The sequence below is a fragment of the Charadrius vociferus genome, unplaced genomic scaffold (genome assembly GCF_000708025.1).
Source record: "Charadrius vociferus isolate BGI_N301 unplaced genomic scaffold, ASM70802v2 scaffold730, whole genome shotgun sequence".
NCBI lineage: Eukaryota > Metazoa > Chordata > Aves > Charadriiformes > Charadriidae > Charadrius > Charadrius vociferus.
The window spans coordinates 67861-74527 of record NW_009646225.1 but is presented as its reverse complement, the minus strand read 5'-3'; the positions used below and the strand labels follow the sequence as shown (position 1 = coordinate 74527).

General features: G+C 51.7%; 1 protein-coding gene across 1 annotated transcript in view; it reads left to right on the top strand.

Annotated features, from left to right (window-relative positions):
• The first annotated feature begins 6203 nt into the window (after positions 1-6203).
• BECN1 (beclin 1, autophagy related) overlaps positions 6204-6667 on the top strand; it is a 5827-nt gene continuing 5363 nt past the window's right edge. Inside the window, exon 1 of the mRNA XM_009892677.1 lies at positions 6204-6244. The gene's annotated coding sequence lies outside the window, so the exon portion shown is untranslated. The remainder of the gene's footprint in view (positions 6245-6667) is intronic.

The window sequence follows — 6667 nt, the reverse complement described above, 5'->3', positions numbered from 1 at the left end:
CGCCGAGCCGGAGCCCCGGTTGCCGGTGCCGGGCACGGGCCCCCCCTAGCGGCACCCGGCCGGGGAGGGCGGCCAAGCCCCGGCCCCGCGGGGGGACAGGAGCGCCCCGGGAGAGGTCTCCGCACCCCCGGCGGTGGGGCAGCAGGGTCGGGAGGAAGCACCGGGAGGAGAGGGAGGATTCCCCGGGGAGAGCAGAGCCCGGTCTCTCCTTCCGTACCGCCTGCCAGAGCGGCCGAGAGGGTAACGGACCGCACACCGAACACGCAGCAGGGACGGCATCCGGGCGCCTGCCCCGGGACGGCGCGGCAGATGGCGCTTGGCAGAGGCGCAGCAGCAGCCACGGAGCAGTCTGCGCTCTTACAGAAACACCACGCAAGTCTCCTGCGTCTGTTTTAACTGAGACGGCCACAGTGCCACGCGCGGGGTTGAGATGGGACGGGTCGCATCAAACCCAAGACCGTGGGCCTAACGTAAGGCGTGCTAAAGGAGTAGAAACAATCTACAAAGCAGTGCACAGCAGTTTGCAACACAGTCAAGAAGAGGAATGAGGAGAATGCAGGGAAGGAGCAACTGGATGTGAGAAAGGCAGGACCAGAACAGACGTTAACGCTGCACAGCCTAAGAGCTCGGTATCACAGACAAGGGGCTACCTTAAAAGAATTCCAAGTACCTTATTTTAATTCCTTGACATGGTAAAAGTTTACATACTGTCATCTGGCAAAGAGAGCCAAACAAATTAAAAGGAATCAATACAAAGAAACACAAGGGGAAGTGCTGCTTCCAGACAGCAGCTAGAACGCAGTTGGTTTGTTACTGAATATTTATTAGCAGGAAGACTAAGAGTTGACTTACTACAAACAACAACAGAAGAGTCGATAGCAAGGGCCAGTGGCCCTCCACACTCTGGGCGAATCCCTGGGAAACCAGCAAGAGACAACATGGCTCTTAGATGTGGAAGCAGAAGAAACAAAAACAAAGTAAAAAAAAAAAAAAAAAAAAAGGAGGGGAGAAAGTTCATTCCATTTGTCACTGTTGTTACAATGAGGTTAACACAACTATTAAGGCTACTGCACAATAAGAATATACGGGTGTAACAGCGAGACCCGGGAAACAGCAAGGTTCCTGAAACAAATGATTTAACGTTCCCCGAATAGGGGACTTAAGTAGAAATACTATAAATAAGAAAATTTTGGAGCCTGCAGCGTTACGGGCCCACTTGCCACACACAAAAACTGACGCAACACAACCAGTCATTTCCAAAAGGGTTTGTAATGGACCATGAAATGTTCCGGCGGCTTAGAGTCACCAGGCACACGAGTGTGCCCTTTGCAGGGGAAAGACTACAAGGTCTGCAACGGTACCGGGTGGGTATCGGCCATCCTCGCCCCCCGGCTCTGCCCAGGCAGTGGGGAGCGCTGCCAGGAGACAGCGGGTCTCAGTCTGACCATGGGCAGAGACTATCAGGACTTTAGCATCGGACCTCCGGCCTCTCCCTTCTCTCAGCCTGGGCAAAAGCATCTCATGCTGAAGGGGTACTAGGACGTATGTGAAGTTAAGTTGGTTTTAGCCAAGAAAGCGGCTCTACTCAAATTGCAAACAGGAGCAGAAGCCACCTGAGGTCACAACCAGCCAGGAGAGCAACCAGCCCTAGTTTCAAGCACCACCTCGCGCTCTGCACTGATCTAACCAGAACTGACAAGGCAGAGACAGATGGGGCAGGCTCTGCTGAGTCAGAAGAGAGCCAGAAAAGGAGTGCAGACCACTCAGCAGCACTGGAGCGTGGCTGCTGCCACCAGCCCAGAAGGGGCAGGCTGCCTTGTCTTTGCAGTAGGTCAGTGCAGAGCACCGGCAGCTACAGCCAGCAGTGAAGAGCATGAGCTTCTCCACCGCTGCACCACCACCCGAGCTTGCTCTAGTGCTGAGGACTGTCTGCCCCATTCCCAGAGACCCCAGTGAAGCCTGCAGCCAAGAGATGGGACAGGAAGAGGGCTTGGTCTCTAGTGTCGTTCCTACTCAGGTAGGAAGAAAGGCGTGAAGGAATGTTCCTGCCTGGCTGGTGCTCTCACTCTGCAGTAGCCTCTAGGGCACCCCAAAGCAGCACGACCTTCTCGTTACCAGTTACTAGAGGGAGGGAGAGCTCCTGAGACCTGAACAAAACCAATCACAAAACTAGGAGAGAATTTCTTTAGAGTTTAACTAAGAATGCGATACTATTTCCAGCCAGTTTCCCATCTCGATAGTCACGTAACAAACCAAGGCAATGACGGTCTTTAGTTGACTGAACAGTTCTCAAGTTCAAACGTTGACACTTAATAGAGGGTCTCAGCATTGCTGCTCCGAGGCCTCTTGATCTTCTCAATGTTTTTAAGGATCATGTCATGCAAAGTAACCTGCAAAAAGGGAGAAGAGGACTCAGACAAGAAGGACAAAGTCATCCGGTGTTCAGCTTTCACAATGAGCACTGGTTAAAACCGCAGCACAGCTCACCTTCGCACCACCCTCAACCCCTGCACGCAGCCACACACATAGTTAAGGTAAGGGTTTCTTTCAGCCAGGCTTTACAGAAGCCACTGCACGTAACACCAAAAAGAGAAGGTTTCTTTACAGATGCCAGGAATGGCTTGTACCACATGAAGAGTTTAGGATCACAGGTTCCCACAGAGGTGGAAGGAGTATTTTGGGCTAGATTCCTGTGAACGCTTAATTGGAAACACCGGCATCTCCGGGAGATGGTGGGGAGGCAACAGTCGGCTCTTCTCGTGAGAGCCAACGCGGAGCGGGGAGGAGACAGGCTTCTTGCCAGGACTAGGTGTACTCATAGGAGAGGGGAAAGCAGCAGCAGGGTCAAAAGGGCACCCTCCACTGCTGTGCAAGGAGCCAGTGCAAGCTCCGGTTTTTCACTTACGTATTGATTCCTCAGCTCTGAAATGATCAGGCGCAGACTAATGTACTCCTTCTCATCAATCTCTGTCACTGTGCGGCGGTAGTCCTCCTACAGAGAGCAGACGCACGGCTGAGTGGCCTGAGCTCAGCTGTGCCTCCCATACACCAAGTGAAGGTCCTACCGTTTACAAAGGAATCCCCCCTTCAGCTTGCTCTCCTCTAACACAGACGCCCTGCATCCTTGCATGATCCCCCACTTTTACCCCCAGTACCCTCAGCTCAAAAAGGACAGTGATCAACTGGCCCAAAGAGTCCCAAAAAGCAGCAGCACGTAACACGTAAATCTCCACTTCCCCGTTTACTTACCACATGAGGATACTTAGCTATTTTGGAAACCAACTTTGCTCTTGTGATATAGTATCTGGTAGGAAAAGGGAGAGACTAGAGGTCAGATAAATAGCACCAAGATTTTTTCCAGGCCCAAGCTGCCCTAGCAAAGCTGTGGGACCTTCCCCAAGCACTTTACTTTTCCCAAGAGGACTCCACAGAAGAGGTCTGTTCTTGCATGCCTACCTAGAAATCTGGTCCAGGTAGGACGCTGCCTCACTCTCCACAGTTCGAAGCTCAGCAACTGTTTCCTCCTGCAGGGAAGACAAAGAAGCCATTAGCTGCATGCAACTGGCCTTCAGGACTCCGAAAGCAACATGTCTCAGCAGTGTCATGTCAAGCCCAGGTTTGGGTTTTAAAACCTAAACCAACCCCATGACTGCAGCTGCTGGATGCCATCAAATGAAAGATTCAGAGAACCCGAGATCCATGTCCCCAGAGCAGAGCTGTCTCCCATGGCAGGACAGAGCCAGTGGTGCCTTACCTGAATAGAAACACCAAAGTTGTTTCCATCTTCTATCCTGGGGATGAGAAGCTGCACCCACATTTTCACCTGCAGTTGAAAGATGACAGCACTGATCAATGGTAACATCTCCACAGAGACTCTCTCAAAAGTTTTTCCAAAAACCCCCCAGGACCCTGCCTTTGCCATGCAGTTCACGATAAACTCCTGCAGGTCCTTCATGCTCATGCAACACTTCTGAGGAGATCATTTCCCACGTGGCTGGGACGCCACACAAGCCAGCACAAACACAGCTTCCCATGGGAAGCTCTCCTGACTGTGCCACAGAAGCTCTCAGCAGGTGTCTGTGACTGTGCAAAAGGAGGGTGAAGAAAAGCCTCAAGGAAGGAGACCGCGTAACAGACATAATCTTCCTTCAGGAGGTGAACTGCAGAGCCCCCCAAGGGCTCAGAAAAGCATTATTCCCCTACCCCTCCCTCCCAGCCACTTTTAAGACACTGAAATACGAATCCTGCCTCTCCTCATCTACAGAATACAGAGGGGCCGCTCCTTCCACTCACAGCAGCTTTGCCTCTCCAGGAACAAAGTCATCCTACTGCCTCCACTTGCTCCAGAGCTCATACCCACCGTATTACACTTCTCAATAAGCAGCCTGATTTCTGGTTTCACTTTCTCAATGATGTCCACCAGCTGCTGGTTGCTCTTCAGCATCCCATTGGGCATCACGAACACTTTGGTACCTAGTGGCAGAGGAGAAAAACACCTCGCATCAGCAACACGTAGGAGCGGCTGCACCAGGGGATCAGACCGAAGGTCCACCCGAGCGTCTTATCTCCCGCAAAGGCTAGTAGTGGACACTGAGCCAGGCTACAGCTAACCTGTGGGGAAGGGGAAATTTGACATGGGATAACAGCGATTACCACAAAGGAAGGAAAAGAGAAAACACGGAGCGGAGACAAGAGCTGAAGAGCTCTACGCTGCTGAGGCTGGGCACAAAGGACTTTCCTGATGCACGTGTATGAGCTGTTTCTGCCTCAGCTTAATCCAAAGCCTGGTATCTTCCTCCAGACAAGGAGAGCTTTCAGCACAGAGCCACAGGGAGATCAGCTGCCTCCGTCAAGGCCACGCTCAAGCAAGTACTACTTATGGCTATCAGAGAAGTCCTAACTGTGCTTCTAAGAGCTGGAACCTGACTCCTCCACAACAGAACGTCCGTAGGTCAGGCTCTGAGAGGATGCAGGGACAGGCCTGCAGGAGCAGCAGCTGCTGTCAGGACAGGGCAAGTGGGGTTCACGTGATTTCATACCCCTAAGGCATGGCGCATGGTTCAGGGGGCAGGCTGAGAGAGAGGAGACTTGGGGACTCTTACCCTGAAAGGTCTCTTCGCGGTCTTCCAGCTTCCTCTTTTTCATATTTGGCTAAAATATACAAAACGTTTTACTCACAAACTAGTCTTAAGCTATAACAGTGTTGCAAAGGAAATAAGAAAAACTTCAGAGCCTCTGCTACGCTCCTGGTTTCTACGTATCCTTCTTTTTTAAAAAAAAAAGGAGGCCTGCAGAGCACAGCGTTACCTCCAGCAGACTTCCCAGGCTTGAGAGACCAATTCCTAAAGCCTTTGGGAGAGCCATAAACTGTTATTTAATAAGAATATCTTACTCCAGCACAGAGCAAGCCATGCAGTTTTAATTAACAGAAGCAGGGATCACAGCCAAGAGAGTAACCTTACCCCATCCAGTCCATCATGGCTGTTCGTGAGAAGAATTGGGTCAGGCACTGGGAGGTTCATGTCCGAATGGATCTGAGTGAGATCATGAATATTCAGGATGGGCTCCTGGAAAATAAAGCAGATTTGCTCTTTAATTATGAAGTAACAAATTCTGTCACACCAAACACAATGAGAAGACAAAAGGTTCAGACCTCCTTCTTATCCAGCCATAAAATAAGGACGAAATAAAAGAGAAGTCTAACAATAGGCCTGTGACGAGACCTCCCTCCACCCAAGAACAGCGTGCCAGCTCCAGACTGTGATCAAAGCTATCAGCTGTCTGCAACGCTGGAGTCCCTCTGAGACCACAGCATCGCGAAGGACAGCCTGAAGTTGCCGAATACGTAAGAAAGATAAATGTGGCAATCAACACAAAGAAAACCGAAGAAGGAAGCACCCCCTCTAGAGCTAACAGCACTCAAATGCACACAAGCAACCAGCCACTGCTTCAGGCTTTTGTAACAAGGTGAACTACACAAGAAAATACACAGGATGAGACCTGCCGCGTTGCTTTCAACACCTAGCTTGAAAATGAAAAAAGATACAGAGGAAAACATGTACCTTACCTTAAGGAACCCATCGAGCTCTAGCAGCTTCTTTGGGAAAAAGTTTGCCACCAGGTCTTCAGCCTGAGGGAGAAAGAACAGGTGACAATGTGAAACAACGCTGTAAGGTTCCTGCTAGCGGGCAAGAACACCAGGGAAACCAACTGTCCAAAGGCAGGAAACAGGAGAGAGCAGAAGTTCTGCGGCCCCCAACTGTGACGCTAAGCCAAGGTGAGAAGCTGCCAGGAGAGCCATGAGGCTGCGTAACCTCACTCCACTCGGGGACTGATGCTCTGAGTGCTGCTAAGCTTCCAGCAGAGGTTCAAATCACAGTTGAGTCTGTCCGAAAGATACGGCCGAAGGGCCTCTCTGCTGCCCTACCGCGTTCTGGGCGGGGGCAGAGGGACACTCACCTCGCTCGTGATCCGCTCCCTGAAGGAGTCAACCTGCAGAAGGGAAACAAAAGCAACGGTTCAGAGTCTCTCTCAAAAAGCAGAGCTCAGCGCAAGCCAAGCGCTGCTCCTGCGCCTGCGGAGCTCAGCGTCAGCCCGATCCCTCCAGGGGCAGCTCTCCGCCTGACCGGAACCGTCCGAGGGCCGGAGGAGCCGACAGACTGCGACC